This window comes from Taeniopygia guttata, chromosome Z, assembly GCF_048771995.1.
Source record: "Taeniopygia guttata chromosome Z, bTaeGut7.mat, whole genome shotgun sequence".
NCBI classification, from domain to species: domain Eukaryota; kingdom Metazoa; phylum Chordata; class Aves; order Passeriformes; family Estrildidae; genus Taeniopygia; species Taeniopygia guttata.
The window spans coordinates 37,684,177-37,703,147 of NC_133063.1; the positions used below are offsets into that span (position 1 = coordinate 37,684,177).

General features: G+C 36.9%; 1 protein-coding gene across 26 annotated transcripts in view; it reads right to left on the reverse strand.

Moving 5' to 3' along the window:
• Positions 1 to 18,971, reverse strand: part of LINGO2 (leucine rich repeat and Ig domain containing 2) — a 485,467-nt gene that overhangs the window by 430,779 nt on the left and 35,717 nt on the right. For 3 of the 26 annotated variants that reach the window (XR_012052798.1, XR_012052799.1, XR_012052796.1), the window contains exon 2: positions 12,079 to 12,239. The exons of the other annotated variants lie outside the window; for them this stretch is intronic. The gene's annotated coding sequence lies outside the window, so the exon portion shown is untranslated. The remainder of the gene's footprint in view (positions 1 to 12,078; positions 12,240 to 18,971) is intronic. 26 annotated transcript variants of the gene reach the window in all.

The following is an 18,971-nucleotide window of genomic DNA, read 5'->3' on the forward strand; positions in this document are numbered from 1 at the left end:
TTTTCTCATAATTTTTATTTGCTGTTATGCTTCATAAAAATAAAGTCCAGCAAAGAAATAATTTTGACATCACGAACACTGAAGAACTGAACAAATATTACCACTTTATTTTCTTAGTCTCCCACACCTATTTGCAAACAAAGAAACATTTGTCAAAATTAATATGTATGTCAAAATTATTAAAAGAAGAAAAGGAAAAATGCCAAACAACAAAAAACTTCAATCCAAACGAAAACCAAGAAACCAACAAACAACAAATAAAACCCTCCAAAAATCACCAAAAACCAAACAAACCTACAGAAGCTCTTTAAATATTAAGCAATAAACAAATATTTCAGGATAAGTTTTGGCTTTTCTATTGCTTTCCAAAAAGATGACTTCTGGCTATATATGCTGTAAGATATCATCTAGCACTTTGTCTCCAAGTATAAAGGTTTTCTGTTCCAAGATTACAGAAGAATAAAAATCTTCTGTGACAAAATAAAATAAAGTTAATCTCTGTGAAATACTGTTAAAAATTAATTTTATACATAACCTACATTGCAAAACCTAAATTTATTCTAATAAATAAAATGCATTATAAAATTCATTACATAATTGAATTATAAAGGTAGAATTATGAATGAAAATTCTATATATTCTATAGAGAGAAATAGCCAAAATCAGATCTGGAGTGTAGATTTCCATAGTACATGGTCAAAAATGGTGTTTCAGCCAAGAAACTTCTGCTTGTCACATCCAGCCAGTACACTGAGGACTTCACACTGAGGACATTAAGAAAGGATCAAAGTACTTTTGGAAATATTTAAGATTTGTTTTCTACAGAAAAGGGAGAATTTTCCACATGCACTTCTTAAACCTGAATGCTGATTTACATTACTTGATTGGTGTACAGAAATGTAATTACTGTACTTCTTTTCACTTGTCTTATAGAACAATTTCAATTGCAAAAGAGAATGAAGAGATATTTTAACACACTGCTTATGGTATTAATTTTTAGTACTCTTGCATTTCAGAAAGCAAAGCAATCTTAAGCAAAACAGATTTATTCATCAAAGAGCTCTCTTAAAAAGAAAGGTTTTCATTTTGGGAATACTACATGGATAAATTTTTTGTATTTCCAGTAATTATAGTCACTCTTAAACTGCTAAGCTCTGTGTCTAGTTGAATTGCAACAGCCCAATATGAAAAACTCACCTTGAATACCTATTATACCAAAATTTAATGGAACATAAAAATGTTTTAACCTTATTTGAACTGTATGTCAAAGTCAATTTGACTCAGCTCAGAGAATGAAATGAACCTTCGTATTTTAAAGAGACCTAGAGAAGCCCTTCTCAGTGTCAAAACATAACCCTTATTGTACCTTGCCTTTTTATAAGTGTTTTTTCCAATGATGTTCTTATAAAGAAATTATTTACCTGTAAATAGTAATATTTAATTTCTAATTCTAATTGATTTGATATTACCAATTTTGCTATTATCAATTTTCCGTCATATCCAGTCTTCCAAATACAATTTTTTTATGAGGTAACTCAGATGTGGTTCAAGTATGAGCAATATTGTCAAATAGTAGTGCTATCCCAAGCACCAGCTGTATTGCTTGGGTGAAACCAAGATATAAATGAAGAAATTTTGTAGTGAAATAAATAAAGCCACAGTCAATCATTTGCAGAAAGTCTAGCTGTAGGTCATTCTTCACTGCTGACCTCCAGGAATGCATGTTGAGGACAATACTATTCAATATTTTCATTAATGGCCTGGATGATGGGCAAAGTGCATTCTCAGCATATCTGCTGAGAAATAGAAAACAGGCAGGAGTGATTGATAGGTCAGATGGTTGCACCACGCTTCATGTGAGCATCAGTGGGAAAGTGGCAAGTTATGACATTAAGAGTGGGAAGTGCAAAGACCTCTGCCTGGGAAAGAATGACACCAAGAAATAGTTGATGTAGCTTTCTGGAAAGCAGGTTTACTGAGAAGGATCCGGGGGCCTTGCTGGACTATAAGCTAAACATTAACCAGCAGTGTGCCTTCAGACAGTCTCCTTTGCTCCATTAGAAGTGCTGTCAGCAGGTATAAGGATGTGATCTTTCCCCTCTAACCAGCCCTGGTGAGGTACTCCTGGAGTGTTGGGTCCAGTTCTGGACTCTTATCTCCAGGAGACATATGGACATTCTGAAATGAGTGCAGTGTAGACACGCAAAGACAATAAAAACCAAGGAGGATAAACTGAGAAAACTGGGACTGTTCATACTGAAGAACTCTCAGAGAGCACTCTCAGCTCCATAGAAAAATACTTGATGGGAAGGGATCAAGAGGACAGAGCTCAGATCTCCAGACAGCTAGCAAATCCAGTTACAGAAGAGAAGGCGACAGGCACAGACTGAAATGCAGAAATTCAATACAAATAAAATACTTTTATAGTATGAGACTGGCTGAACACTGAACAGATTGCTCAGCATCTTTGGATTCCACATCCTTGCAGGCAGTCAATATTGAACTGGACAGAGACTGGATAACTTGCTCTAGTTTAGCATGCTCTGATCCAGAAACTTGGAACAGCTAACTTGCATAGGAGTCTCTTTCTGTGATTCCGTAATACCGCTGTGTAAGCATTAACAAAGACAACGTATTCAGCACTAACATATTACAGTAGGGAATGACACACAATCAGATGTGCAAATGCAAATGTGCACTTTCTGTCTTAAACCAAGTCGATGTCTAAACATAATTTCTATCATCAAAACTGCTCTCTCTTTAAATAATGCTCAGTGAACTGTGAGAGTTTCATGAAAAATGGTTTCAGAAAACATTAAAGACATTTGTATAATTAGTTCATTAGCTGCTACCTATGTCAACATATGCCAAGGATGTACTGAACACCAGGTGTGCACTGGAATGCAGCTTCTTTTATACCTAAAACAGGGACACCATAATCATAAACAGAAGTCCTTGACCTGCTGAATAATAGGAGACTTTATTAAAGAAGTTGCTACCTTGGTTAAAACCTCGTAATTTGGAGACAGTACACCTGCATAAATATGTTAGAATTGTAGATGTTTGTTCTGTTATTAACCTCATGCTGCTTCCCAAGAAGAAGAGGGAACTCTAGTGATGGAAAAACTATTGCTTTTTCCTTTAACAGATAGGCATCTTATACCCTGAAACTTTATTCACCACAGACTGAGTAGGCTGGCATTATTATAATGTAATTTACAAAAAATACTTCCCTTATCTCCTTTAAACATGTGTCCTGGGTATTAAATCTATACAATGTAAAGAAAACAGTGCCAAAACAGAAGTAAAGTTCTGGAAATTCTTTGTAGAAACTGCTCAAAGAAGAATAAATGTGGTCTTCTCATATCTTCTGAAGAAGATATTTCTGAAGAAATATCTTCTAAATATTTCTGAATTTTTATTTTAGCTAGTATATTTAATCATATTAAAAATACTCAAAGTTGACAAAATAATTTGAGAAACAGAAGCTAAATATCATCGAAAAAGATAAGTTCTCCAATAAACAGTTCCTCTTGTGCATAGACAGAAATAAAGCACCAATTTAAGTCACTCAGAACTCTGTATTGCAATACCAATAAAGAATTATTGAGAACTGATATTTAGAATTGAGAATTGAGTATTTATTAAGGAAATCATTATACAAGTATGAATATCTAAATTATACCAGCAAAGTTAATCTAAATGCTGCAAAATTATTATCAGCATATCATCAGGATTTAGTACACAAGAAATGATTAGTCCTTTCCTTTCTTATGCTTCTGCTTCCAATTCTGTGCAGCATTTACAAGAGTCTTTTCACAGGTGTGAGAGTGTAAATAAGGTGTGCTGCAAAATGAATTTATTTCTGCGCTTCTGTTTCAGAAGTGGATCACTTGAAAAAAGAGAAGCTTACTCCTAAGTTCAAACTCCAGAGTACAGTTTATTAATTTAGAGCCAGGGAACTTGAAGCAATCAATAGTCATGGTAGAAGGGAAAACAAATAGTGGAACTACTTTATGTGTTTCAATTTCCCTTTCATTCACAAATACATCATCAGAAAAACATATGTATGTGAGGGCTAATATGACTATCCCAAGCATCTCCAGTTACTAAAGGAGATGATATTACTACTCATGTGACATTACTACTTATGTGGCATTCTATTTGCACTATTATCAAAATTCAGCTTAAATGTCTGAAGGCAATTCTGTGATTTTAAAAAGATAAAACATATGTCCTAAAAAAGCCTGCACAATGTTTTCCTTGGAAAAGCCTAGCCATTAGCAGCTATTGGAGATACTGTTGATGCCAAATTCAAAATCAAATTAACTCTTCTATTCTCAGCAGTAAGGTGAAGGTGACATTTCCTCAAGCAAAATCAAAAGCAAACAATGACAAAAAAAAAAAAAAAAAAAAAAAAAAAAAGTAACTATCTCAAGGATATTTTGGCAGATAGCATCCTGTTTAAACTAAAGTTATGCTCATTACAAGTGATGATTAAAAAAAATTTTGCATGTCCTAGGGGAATTTTGGTAACATAATGTCAGTAATATTTGCCAAGGATCAACTGGTTCATCTCCCAGATTAGTGCAACTTATTTGCTTTTTGTAAAGGAGGGGGGGAAAAAGACAAGAAAGTATAGGGAAAGTAGATTGAAATTTAAATTTCACTATATTTTCTATTTCTTTTAAAGTAATTTCTCTCAACAGTACATGTGTTGGGGCTAACAAAGTAAAAGTTTCTAAAGTTGCTTATACATCATTACTTTTTAAGTTGAAGAAAGACTGTATGTTTTATACAAGCATAAAGTTAAATTTAATCACAATTCAACATGTTCTTTGAAACAAAGAAGCAGGAACGTTCAGGGATCTCAAAACAGAGACTTGAAGAGTGCTGAATTTCCACAGAAAAGAATTAGAGGGCTGAGAAATCAGAAAAGATGTTGATTTTATCAACTACTGTAGGAGACAATAAGGTTACTTACTCTGCAGAGTTTTAGAAAACACTTTTTACCTTTTCACTGATACAACTTCAATTAATTCCATAGTATCACTCTGGATATAAAACTATCAGCTCAAGCACAGAAATCAACTACAAAACTTTTCTCAGAAGATGAATGTGAATTTACCACATCTGAGAACATAACCCCACATTTTAAGCTCAACATTTAGTAATTGATTTTCTTCAATAGCAAATAAAATTCCCTCTCTTTTTCATCTGAAAAGTAACAAAAAAAAAAAAAAAGGAATATTAAAAGAAAAATGTTTTGAAACATTTCCTTCACCATCTGGATTGGCAAAAGAAATATCAATTAACTTCCATTTCTCCCATTATTAAAGACTAAGTGCTTATTAAGATGTATTTGGTTTCAGTGCCTAAATATCACTTACATCTTTAATAGTTTACAAAAGTGCTGTGTTTCCCCTTTTTTGTGTGGTCCCTCTAACCATGGTCCTTCCTCCTCTGTCTCTCCAGGCTATCAGAGTGGAAATTGCCTGCAGCCTATATGAGAACCTGGTGAAGAACAGGTGACTATTTTCTGAAGGACATTAGTCCATGGGAGGAACCCCACACTGGAGCAGGGTAACAGGATGAGAAGGAGGGAGCAGCAGGGAGGATCTGTTACATACTGACCACAGCACTGATTACCTATCCCCCTCTGCTGCTCAGGGCATTTCTGGGGAGCAGGCAGATGATTTCAGAATGAGGGAATAAAGGGATCTTGGGTAAAAGGAGAGGAGAAGTGGGAGGAGGGGGATTTAAAATTTTGTCTTTGCTTCTCAATATTGAAATATATTTTAACTGGCAATAAATTACATTAACTTTCCCTAAGTTGAGTCTGCTTTGTCCATGACAGTAATAATTTAGGGATCTCCCTGTCCTTATTTCAACCTACAAGTTTTTAAATTTATTTTCTCAACTTGCCTCTGCTGGCTGGGGGTCTTATGGCCAACCTAAGTCAGGCCACCACATCACTGCACATAGTTACCCATCCAGAAAAATTTAACACTGCCATACCATGATTTTCAATTGAGTACTGAACAAGTCAGTCAGTTGTATATGACATATTTACCATGAAAGATAAACAACTTTCCTCTTTTAAGGACCAGAACTGTAATTACAAATTTTGCAGAAGTGACATCATAAAATTTTCATCACTAAAACTGCATGGGATGAAGCCACCATGCTTTCACCTGCCACTGTTGTTATTACCTAAATAAACAATTAAAGAAATGGCAGTATCATCAAGGAAAAAATATAGTTATCTTTTGAAGGTTCTGACCAAAAATTTTATTTTGAGTCCATCCATAGACAGACAAGCAACACCTATATTTCAAGTGGTAGTGTGTTGTGAACATGCAGACTCTCATGCATGCAAGAGGCAGAACTGAGAAAAAGACAGCAGTTCAGAGTCAGCTGTTTTGGAGACATTGCTCTAGAAAACATTCCAAAATTCTCTTGGAATACATGTATGCTGCTTCCCTTAAGTATGGCAACTCCCACCATGTTTTGTTTCTGCAGTCATCCCATGCCCACCAGTATCTGAAGTGAAATTAGCCATGTTATCAAAGCCACACAAGTATTGCAGGGGAAGTAAGAAAAAGAAATAAAGCAAGCAGGCACATATATTCTGGAATACATTCCAAATTGCAGCTATAAATGTAAAGCTTTCTGACTGCAATTCAGTTTCAAAGAGAAAAAATTGAAACATATTATTTATTTAGTAGTCCATACATGTCTGTTTTCATAACACTACCAGAAAGCAGAAATAAAAATTTAATTAAACAATCATATTTCAATTTCATGTATACAGGCTATGAAGAACATCAGAAAAGGTTTTGCTTACATAAAAAAGTAGTAATTTTATATGGTTTCAGAATTATTTATCTATTTATGAAGTTCTAATATTTATTGATATTTAATCAGATTTTTAATTAGTCAGATGAACTAAGCAACAAGTGACAGTCACTTGTTGATAAATCCTTCTCCGCTTTTTGCTTGTCAGATAATGGCTTCAGTATGCCAAAGTACCTTATGAGACCTTTTATTCTTTAAGCTGTATTCCTTTGTATAATGAAGTAACATATCTCAGCATGAGTCCCAAAGTTTATAATGCAGAGACCCTAAAAGCTTTGTATAATCCTTTGTTTCAAACTGATTCAAACTTCAAAACATGCAGTTTACTCCCTGATAGCTATATAAATGTTGTCATTATAAATATTATCCCAATTTATGAAGAAATAAAAAATATTTTTATCATTATAATGTACCTATTACATACATAATGTACCTGATGTACATCATTATGATGTTCCTAGTTTGTGTGTGTATATAATTCAGACAGAAATTAATGCTGAATGTTACTTTAAAAAGTTGCTACCTAGAATCTGGTAATAGCAGAAAAACTTTATTAAACTACACCTTTATATTCCAGTTATTTACTGGATTCCCGAAGCAAATAAAAGACTTGTGAACTATGTCCAGAGTAGGTGGAGGCTATGAGGCTACATGTTAGCTTGGTTAAAAATGCAGAATTTACAAACTCTAAGACAGTTTTTTCTAGTATAGAGTCAACTGAATATCACATCTTCTCAAATAATAAACTATGCCAGGTTAGGCACAACTGTGCATGTGCGCATGATTTATCTTATGTACATATACATGTAAGTTTTTTTCTTGTACCTTGCAATCTTGTTAGTAACACTCCCAGACATCATGTCTCCCATTTACAAATGTGATTCAGCAATCACTGGCTTACTAACATGGCAGCATGTAAATCAGACTAGCAAAATACACATTAGGATTTCACAACTTACTTGTTTTTCAAATATTTTGTCATCAGTCAGAACATGAATAAGAGAGCTCAGGGGAGGGACTTCCTTTGCTACCATAGTCTAAAATATTGTACTGAGATTCAAAAACTCGTATTTATTTTAGAGATGTATTGTATTTTAGATATATTTACATTTTACATATATACTTTATTTCCTTTCAGGGGGATAAGGAAACTAGTGTGAAGACTGAGATTATGACTTGCTGTCAGGATTTGGCTACTTGTCACCATCCCCAAAAAAATACCCACTGCCCAGGGCTGGAGCTGCCTGGCCACTGTCCTGCTCCCTGGTGAGGTGGTTGGACAGTCCTAGCTGACTGGTCCCTCCTTGCTACTGTCTTGGGGACAAACATTTTAAAGATTAAGTATGGCATATGTGGCCTTAGCATGCGCTGTCAGCAAAATCAAGCTGAGTCAGCTGACTCCGATCAAAATAGCAATTTTAGGTGTTGTAGCATTGTTATCAGAAATTAATGCTGTGCATTGTTCAAGAAAAGAATAATGAATTGTTGAATGATACAAGAAACTCCTTTGAGAGAAAAGAAGTTAGAGTCTTCTCCTAAGAGGGAAGTACAGCTCAGGATAAGCTGCAGCTATTTTTGAAAGTGTCCCATCAGAATGGAACCCAATTCCCTCATGCATTAAATCGTGGTTCTAAACACAAAGGAGGATTTTAGGGCTCCCTGTCTCCAGGATTTACTGAAGAATAATGCTCACCTCCTTCAAAAACTCCTTTAAACTGTAGAAAATGTATAGAGGTCAGGAAGACTAGTATTTTAACAAACAATGAACAGTACTCATCTAATGTTGAATCCCTCAACAACATTCACCTTTTTTTTTTTTTTTTTTTTTAGTCTGAGAATCAGTAGTCTGCTATATAAATAATGTGGCTGTGTGGCACATTGATTAATAAGGAAGATTATAAACCATTGTAAATAGAAATTTAAATCCTGTAGATAACATTCGTCTTACTCAGTACAATGAAGAGGTGATGTTTTGAAATGAGTACATTAAACTTAATACATCACAAGTTTAAATGACTGCTTACAAAGCCCAGGACAGACATTTGGGACAACACTGACATCCAGTGATGTACAACACAGCTACATAAATTTTAGGGTTTTTAAACTCATAATGGCACTGATTATAATTCTAGGGAGGATATAAGTTGCTACTGTAACACTGTGCTTTACTGCAGAAGGTGTCTAACACCTACACACATTTTACCATTCCCTTGGTAATGGTAAGTTAAGAGCAATATACACCCTGGGTAAAATGTGGCCTGTATAGTACAGAATTAACCCTAAAGTTTGGTGAATTAGATTTTTTTTTCCAAATGTCCATCAATAACTTTGTAATTTACAGATTATCAGAAGTGACGAAATTTCACAATGTAAAATGTACATGGAGGAGTGTAGCAGTATACTTTCTTTTAATATCAAGAAAAAAAATCTTCCTTATTACCAGGCCTAAAAACATAATGTGGTGTTTTACCTTCAGAACAAGTAATGTACTGTACATGTCTATTTCATTTGGATTTTAGTGTGATTATCAAAACAAAATATGAGATTGGTCTTAAGAGACACACTGCAACAAGCATGCTAAGCATTTGCCTTAAATGATAACAGAGAAACAAACACCAGGTATACTTGCTAAAACAGGCATCTTTCTAGTTGCTTCCTGTCCTTTACATCCTGGTAATATTCTACTTTACCACTTTACATTAGAACCCAGGGCAAACAATTTTCAAAGCTAACTTGCCAGAATGCTGCCCATCTTGACTGCAGAAAGAGCAGGGTCAATCTTCGTCCAGTTCACTGCCCTCACTCGGCTTACTCTGATACTCAAAGGTAAGGCTTCCAGGGCAGCTACCCTGTAAATTGCTGACATATGTCACCCAACTACATTCACAATGTGGCTGAGATGCAGAACAGCAGTTGTACACATGGCTGGAAAAGGAATAACGAAGTCAATAGAAAAGCACAGGAAATGAGACTCGGTGAAATAAAGGGAATTTTGAACTTCCATGGAACTGCAGTAATACTTATTGTGGTGAACTGCCAGATTGTCTCCAAGAACAGAAAGGTAAATTTACTTCAGAGAAAAAGATGCTATCCAGAACATCCAGAGGTCTCAAAGCAGGACTGGATAGAAAAGCTTAAAAGGATCCAATGAGAATGGATAATGTCTGACACCCTGGAGCATTTAAGCGAAGAACCACTCCCAAACAGCAACAACATCATGTCAGCTGAAGAGGCAGAAGAGATTTTTTCCAGCTCAGACTCAAGCTTTAACTATTCCCATGAAAGCTGCCCTAATTAAAGTCCAAAGGGGATGTGCACTGTGACCTCTGATACCTTTAAAAGAGAAACATTATGCCTATCCAACACCAATGCAGTTTTACAGCTTTGACTTGCAATTCATTACACCTTTCTAGCCTTATATTTTGGTGTACATCTAACACAAAAAATGAAATTGTTTTCTTATTGAATATGAACACTTCAAAGTCCTTGTAAATGAGTTTAAGTCATTTCTGCCTGCTATGTTTCTTAGAAAAACTGGGGCTGTTAGCATTATATAGGCAGCTAAATGTCAGGTGTTGCTTTATATTATCTTAGATCTTGGGGTGCAGTTTCAATTTTGAATGAAAGTTATTCAAAGATAGTTGCAGGTTTTCCTTTCTGTGGCATCAATTTCAAAAGCATCTTAATAAAAAAAAAATCTTAAATCCTTCTTAATAAAAAAAATGTGCTGAATTTAGTCTAATCCATATAGCACTTCTACACTAGAAGAAGATAGAGGATAGTAGATAGACGATATCAAAATTAATTTTAGATATTAAGATATCCAGTATCTAAACTGGAAAAAAGTATTCAAAAAAAAGTATTCTAAAGTAGCCCTTTCATTTTTCTGTAGAAACGTTGCCATCCTTTTCCTTTTTTTTTTTTTTTAACAATAATGACAAACATATTATTTGTTTTTAGTTAAATCTGGTATTTAAACTGGCAACAGGTAGCAATTACAGTTTAACTATAATTACGTAATATGATGGAGAATCATTCTTGATGTTTAAAAAAATAGTAGATGTAATTCATAAGAAAAATTTGTTTTGACAAACCACATCGGTAGAGCACAACCCATGTATTAAGTGTAATATTTTTCTGATGGCCAGGTAGATTGCAAGAGTTACATCCTATTTATAGACTTACTTTTTTTAACTATTTTGAGCATTGATTGAGCAGGTTTCAACAACTGAAGTGAATCTGCAAGATATTTAAAAATAAAGTACTCTACAAATGAAAACAAAGAGATTTATAGTATAACTATGTTTATTAGAAAGACTCTAGGTAATTATAGGGAATTATTTTCTTTATTATAGTAAAGACAAGAGAGAAACAGGCAGCAACAGAAGAGACAGCAATTCATATTACAGTAGCACAGAGCGAGAAAAACAATAGAAACAAAAATATTAGGATAAACTAAATAATAATCCATGAGTTAAATATAAAGTAAGCCCTTGTGTGATTAAAGCAATATTACCATAAAAGCAATAACACAAGGTTGAACTATAAATTTAGATATGAAAGTGGATGGGAAGAAATCAGTATTACCTATCAGAGTTGACAATGAAAGAGGAATCTAAAGATATCTTTAAAGATTTTTTAAAAAATACTTTTTTTTTTCTCACCCTCTGGATACAGGATTCTGTATGAAAAAGGTTAACGGTTACAACTGACAATTGCAATGAAAAACAATGTCAGCAAGATAACTTCAGCTTTGGGTCCTGTACTCTTTTCCCACAAGTATATGTCAAAAAAGAGTTTTAGCCAAGGATTTAAAAGAATTTGAGTGTATACCCACAAGTGGTTCCAAAGAAAATCGTATCATAACAGAATGCGTATGGCATTTGTCTCAACAGAGAATAGGCAGACGTGGAACCTGCCAGCAGAGTAAATCTTCTCACACATCTGAAACTTCTTTTGAAAGTTTCTTGTGTTGTGTAAAGTTCCCAAAGGAAGGTATGATTACAGTAACTAAAATTGGCTTTTGCTCTAGTACTTTTTCTATCTCAGTATTTAGATGACAAACTACCACTCATATGAAAGCACCAATACTTAATTTAAATACATGCATACCTTAAAAGTCACACAGTTGTGGACTAGCTGCCATTGTTCTGCATATATAGCGCTCCCCTGATCTTAATAAGACCACAAACCTCCTTTTAAAATTATGAAGTCCCTTACCTTACTCTAGGTAAGATCTTTAGATCAAGGGCTTTGAACACCATGATAACCTTGGAAAACAATCTGAATTCCAGGCAGTCTATTTTCTGTGTCTTGAGACCCAGCAGCCTCTTTTACTGATGAATCTTCCTCTTAAAAAAGCCCTAACAATAATTTTGCCTCTGAAAAAAAAATATCAGAAGACATCATTAGGAAAATAAAATTATCTTAAACTCTGCAAGTTTATGCTTTGCTCATCTTAACATCTATTTTCTTTCCAGGAACATGTTTGGTTTTTACTCCACAATAGAAAATAAACTAATTCCATCTCCATCCACGAAGCAGATCCTCCACCATCTGGAAAGCTCCTAATCTTATTCTTCCCAATTGTGACCCTTGCTTTATATGTCAGGATGTCCCCTATAGAAGCAGGGTAGATCATACTACATTTGAACAAAAGACCTCTCAGTATTATGAAGTGCTACTTCCATTTTTTTAATGAACGTTTTTACCATTATGTGTGGGACTCACAAAACCATCTCTGTCATGCCACCAAAAGCACTTAACACGTCCAGTGGGAATGCAGTCTTTAAAATAACTTTAGCACAAACATAATATTAAGAAAAAAGAAGGTTTTTAACATTACAAAATGATGAAGCAAGGGGAAAAAAAACTATGAAAGGATCCTGGGAGAACAGTTCCAAGGTTCCAAAATTACAGAAAACAGGTTTCTAAGGATGAGATGGTTAGAAAAAAAAATATTAGACTGGAAAATCCTTTAAAAAAGGTGTGTCACTTTCTCATCCCTATAAGATGTTGTGGTGCATGTTTTTGATTGTAATTCAGTCCTAGTAGTCAGTTTTGTAAGTCCCCACACACACACACATTTTGTATTGTTACAGCATATTTTATTACCAATGGATTGTTCCTTTCCCCCCACTGTGTTTGTGGTTTTTTGTTGGTTTGGAGTTGTCCATCTCCCCAAATACCTGCCCTCTCATTCCCTGTTCCTCCTCGCATTGAATGTCAATCCCTTCTAATGCCTGCCCCTTTCTCTAGAAACTTCCCTATCAATTTTGTATCCCTCAAAGGCCACTGGTTTTTTTTTAAATTTTTCTCCTCTCCTGCAATCCCCTATTTGTTTAAGCATTGTATTCCCCGCCTAGTGTTCCACCCCTAGTTTCTCTCAATTGCTTAAAGACTATATCTTCCCCTATTTACAAGTTGAGGTCTGCCTTTGTTCAGCATCTTTTCTGTCCCTGACTCTCTGGGGAATAAACATTTGCCTTTGGAAAACATACAGATGTCTCCCTGTTCCTTGTCCCTACCCTTGGCGCAGTTCTATCCCCAATGCAGTCCACCTGTGCTGTAGAGCAGCTGTGCCCTACAGCTGCACTCTGGTTTCAGCAGCTATCTGGGGGTGGCCCACTCTCGCTCCTGACGGCGTCAGGAGCTAGTTGGGCTGAAGAAATCCATCGATAAGAGAGATTGGTTATGCTTAGACCCAATGTCAAGAATATTATGACCTCTCCTGGCAAACTCCCTTAAATCTCTGTTCCTTAATGTTTATCTCCCACCAGCACATCACATCCCAAAACCATTATGTATGTGGAGGAAAGAAAGAATACTTATACAACTAGTAGGTTATTTTTCTGCTTATTGTTCAAAATAAGCAGAATATTTTTTTTTTTATTTTGTTCTAGTTTATGATCCACTATGTCCCTTTTCTAAAGAATTGGCCATTATTTGTATTTGTATAGTTGGCTCTTCTTGACTAAGGTAGTACACTGTGGTGTACTACTGCAGTACACCGCAGTCATCCCTGCCAAAATTCCCCCTGTCCAGCAATTTCTCGAAAACAGGTGAAATCTAATCCCAGCACACCTGCAGTATTTCCCGTCTTCTTGCTTCTTGTCAGCTACAGATTCAGAAAGCACAAATTTCAGATTGTTAAAAAGCTGCATTTGAGAAAGGCTGTGATACTGTTGCTTTAAATATAAATGGGAATAGCTATTTACATTTAACATACAGTAGCACCAAGGTCATTCCTATATCTAGACCAAAGACCCAAATTGTCATGTTGATCCTTTGATGATTTTTCAAAGACTTCCCATGTGCAGTATTATCTACAGAAAAAAGAATAAAATTCTTCTTGCTTTTTCTATTAAATTATTGAATTTCTCCTTTTTCACTATACAGGATTCCTTCACTGCTGGGCAAACCTAGTGTAATACAATACTAAATCCAGTGAAAATTGTATGCTACTTGATGTAGAGAAATGAAAGGGCAAACTTGGTAGAGAAAAGAGGACCAATAACGTCCAGAGAATAATGTGAAATAATTTTAAGGAAAAAGCAAATGAAAGGTCTAGAGAAAAACAATATATTTCACTCTTGCCTAATAGGAATGAAGACTAGACAGATAAAACCTGAAACACCTGAAATACCCAAAAACCCCTTTTCCGTTTTTTTCTTAAATTGAATCCTGGGGACAGGAATCCAAAGAAAGAGAAAATGGAACATTAATCAGTTGTACTTCTTGCTCCTGCCTCAAAAATCAATTGCATTTTCACAAACAAAACTGTGAGAGATTTTAAATATCCCTTCTCTGATGACTGGGCCGTATTATGTACAATGCTGTTAAAGAGCTCATACTGCCCTATTCAAACATTCCTCTAAATTATGACACAAGTTCCAGTTCACATAAGTTCATAGCCAGGATAATTTTACTTATTGTGGTGTTCACTTTCTATCACATCTTTGTAATAAGCAAAGTTTGAAGAAAAAAATGTCTCATCTTTTCTACTTGTTAGTACTGCAGGAAACTGGACAAAGAAAATACATCAGCAGTGAAATTCATGAGGTAAGATCAACTGCACTACAAATTTAGTCTCTGCAGTTATTTGTATTATTCTTAAAACACAAGGAAAGAGCTCATAATTCTTCTGTAAAATTACAAACTCTCCTTAGGTTGAGTCCCAGATCTGGAAAAAATTCTTGGTTGCAATCTTCAATTTTATTCTCTCTTTTTAATTCTACTCAGAGGCTAAATTATGCAGATACCCAAAGCGGTGTTTCTTTATATCCTTATGAAGAGCCTCACTCATGTGAATTCCCTTCCAATCAAAAAAAAAAAAAGATCTCTAAGTACCTCAAAGGAAAGGCAATACCAGAACTTCATTTTGAGCTCAGAAAATCCATATTTCTTTTCCCTAGTTTCCTCAAATGGTGTTTTTAAAAATCATAAACTGTGTGAAGTAAGAAAAAATAAGAATAAATAGTCCAGTAAGATTAACACAGAACAGAATTTTAAAGATTCTTGCAAAAAATATCAAAAAAAATCTACATTTTCATATTTTGCATGTCTACAAATGTGACCGCTTCATGAGTTGCCTGTGAATGTCAATACTGTGAATATCAGTAAAAAACAGGAGATCCCAAAAGAAAACATATAAAAAGTACACTGATATATTTAATATTGATAGCAGCATTTATTCATAAAAGCAATGTTTAAAGAACATTTAAAATGTTTTTTTTTCCCTCTGGGGCACAATAGTGTTTTGATGTTTTCTGTGATGGAGATGATTGTTACTACCAGAAGCCATTATATATTTTCTTGAAATTCATACCTATTTTTAATGTATCATTGGTATTTTCAACAGCATGGACTCATGGTATTTCCTCTCATTTCAATAGAGAATTTTAGCAGAAAATTACAAGATAAATCTTAAACTCTTAGTGTTCAATGGAGATGACAAATCAGTACATATTAATATTGGCATCTACTTGGTATTGTAAAGAAGAATGAAGCTATGATATTCTTATTTTCTCAAGATTTGGATCAATATGTCAAATGCTACACCTTCAGGGGAAAAAGAAGAAATATCATGAAAGGCTCAAAATCTGCAAGATTTTATAAATAGCTTAGATATACTGCAATGCCATCAATGTTTCAAAGCTGTGTTTTCAGACACATAAAAATTCTCTATCTTCCTTCCACTTCTTTACACAGGACAAGTTAGAAACAGCAAATATAAATGAAAAATTATTTTAAAACTTTTCCTTCAGTATTCCACAGCATACGGTGTAATTGTCCAAAATTTAAAGGTAGAGTGAAAACTGTATTTTGAACAGTTCAGCAGAAATCTAGGGTAAAATGAAAGATGGTTAGTTTTATGTTTTGTGTCGCAAGAAAGCTTAAGCTTTTAAAAATTTGCTCTCAACCTTTAATAAGATGTATCAGAAGTCATAAATACTAAAAGCCACTATAAAAAACATCACAAGCCATGTTGCAAAATTAAGTAATTGGATGTCATTCACTGTAAAATAAAACTGATAGGTTAGGATAAGGAAAGTTGAGTTACATTTCAAAGATTAGAACTTCCGTATGTGTCTTAAAGGAAAGATAACTTATGCTTGGCAATGCTTTTTGAGTGGCGTTGGTAAGATTTTTTTTTGTTTTGTTTGTTCTTTTCTTGTGGTTTGGGTTTTTTGTTTCTTTTTTGTTGCCTTTTCTTGGTTCATTTGTTTTGTTTTGTGTTTTGCTTAGTTTGGTTTTGGGGTTTGTTTTTTTGTAGTTTTTTTTATTTTTCTTTTCTTTTAATTTGTTTTGGTTTGGGATTTTTGTGTTTGTTTGTTTGTTTGCTTGCTTGTTTTGGTTTGTTTTTATTTTTTCCTGAAAAATTAGGGTATTAATAATGTCTGTAATTCTGGCTCAAAGCTCCAAACAACTGCAGCTCAAACATCCATGTATGGGGTAAGTATCACACACATAACTATGGTTTCAGCACTCAAAAAAATCTACCCTCACAAAAAAAAAACAAAACAAACAAACAACAAAAAAACCTAACAAACCTAACAAAAAGGTTTAAGAAAAAATCAACAGAAGAGCCTTCTTGTGCTAGGAAACAAAACCATGATAGTGAATCAATCCTATGCATTACTCCAGAATTAAACTCTAAAATGGAGTTTTGGAACTAGATGAGTGTTGGGAAGGGTAGATAAATATGATTAAGAACCACAATAGTACAGCCAGGATGAATATCATGCCCCCTACTGGCTGGACAATACCCTCACTTACAGAGTGGTCCAAAAGTCAAATGGACTGTTCCATCTCACCCCCCAGAATGTATGGTTCACCCCACACCTGTAACCCTCCCCTGAAACATCAAGTGCCTGTGACCCCATTGGCCCAGGTCCTGTTCCAGCCCACCTTGGAGCCCCCCTTGATAAGGGGTCTCCGGGGGGCTGGACGCCCTCTTGGATCTTCCCCTCTCCTCCTGGAACTTCCTCCGGGAGTCCGTGCTCTTCCCTTTGCCTCTCCCCTCCCCCATCACCTCAGGCCCAGCCACGTGCTGCTACACAGCACAGCACGAGGCAGGGCCTTTCTGCATCCTGAATAAACCTCATCCCCCAAGAGCAACCAACAGAGATCTCGCATATATTCACCCCAGTCCGTGGAACCCCCATCGAACGTCTTTACAGACTGGCGCCCAACTTTGGATACGAATCCACGGTGACCTACAACCACACCCATCTGGATGCCTTTCCAACTTTTCTACCTGTAGGACACTTTTCCATGGACGATAACGAAATAACCAGGTATTTCCTCCCCATCGCTGTCATGAGCACAGCATTTCGTTGCTAGGCAGTGCCGAAGCCGGAGCTCTTCAAAAATTGCTGAGGCAATCCTCGAGCACTGCACCTCGTTACCAAGTAGCGAGTTTTCGGGGCCCTTGGAGGATTTCTGCCCGTTATATCTCCAAGCACAGGTGACCACCGCGATTCGGTGGCGACCTAAGGCTCTATGAGGAGATTTGCCGTGGCACACTGCCACGTGCACAGAGCACACGCAAGCGCTGCTTTGCACTGCCCTCGCTGAAGCTCTGAGGGGGGTTTGGAGCTCCCGAGCACCAGAAGCTGTCCCTGAGTGACGCCCGACCCCGGAGCTCTGAGGAGACCCCCACGGAGGGTCCTCAGCCCCGACGGGAGGGTACGTCGGAACCCGACAGAGGACCCCGCTTCTGCGACACCGAGGTGAGCCACACTGGTTTAAAAATGGGACAATCCCACTCTGCATCTGATCGAGATCTCTGTAAGCAACTTAACCACCTTTTACGTAGCCATAACAGTACCTTGTCTAAGAAAGAGCTAAGAAACTTCCTAGAATGGATCTTACTTAATTTTCCGAATGCCGAGTGCTCTGCTGTGTTTTATGGAGACTTTTGGGAGTCCGTGGGACATAGATATTTTAATGATATTTCACGGCGCAATCCCTACGCTTGTGGACTACTTCCTCCGTACATAACGTTGGCAGAGCTCTGCGCTTCTCAAAAGCCGTTGATAACCGCCAAACCCCTCCCTGCTGCAGCCCCACAATCCCCGCCGAGCCGCCCGGAAACCCCCCACCCCGGTGACCACGCCGGCCATGCCGCGGCTCCCAAGCAGGCGGCCCCCACCCCCGCGGCCACGCCTCCCCTCCCGAGCCGCCCGGAATCCCTCCCTGCCATGGCCACGCTTCCCCCCTGAGCGCCCGGAACCCGCCCTTGCGGCCATCTCTTCCCCCCCAAACCACTCCGCGGGCCCCGCCTCCCCCCCGCCCGGCCCCCCAGCATTGCCTGTCCCGGCTATGGTGGCTACTATAGCCAAACTTCTACAAACTCAAACAACGGCTATTTTGCAAGCACAATCTCAAACATCGGCTGCTATCTTGCAGGCGCTGCACGCGTTCGCCGCCGTGGCCGCCCCGCCTCCACCCGACCCCCACCAGCCCCCACCCCAGCCGCGAGAAGCCATTTCAGGACCCAGCGCTGTGCCCCTACCGCCAACCCCCCCCCCCCCGCCCCCCAGTCCTGGACCCACGGCCTGCCCCCCCGGCGGCCGCAAACCCGGTGTCCCCACCCCCCACCACCCCTC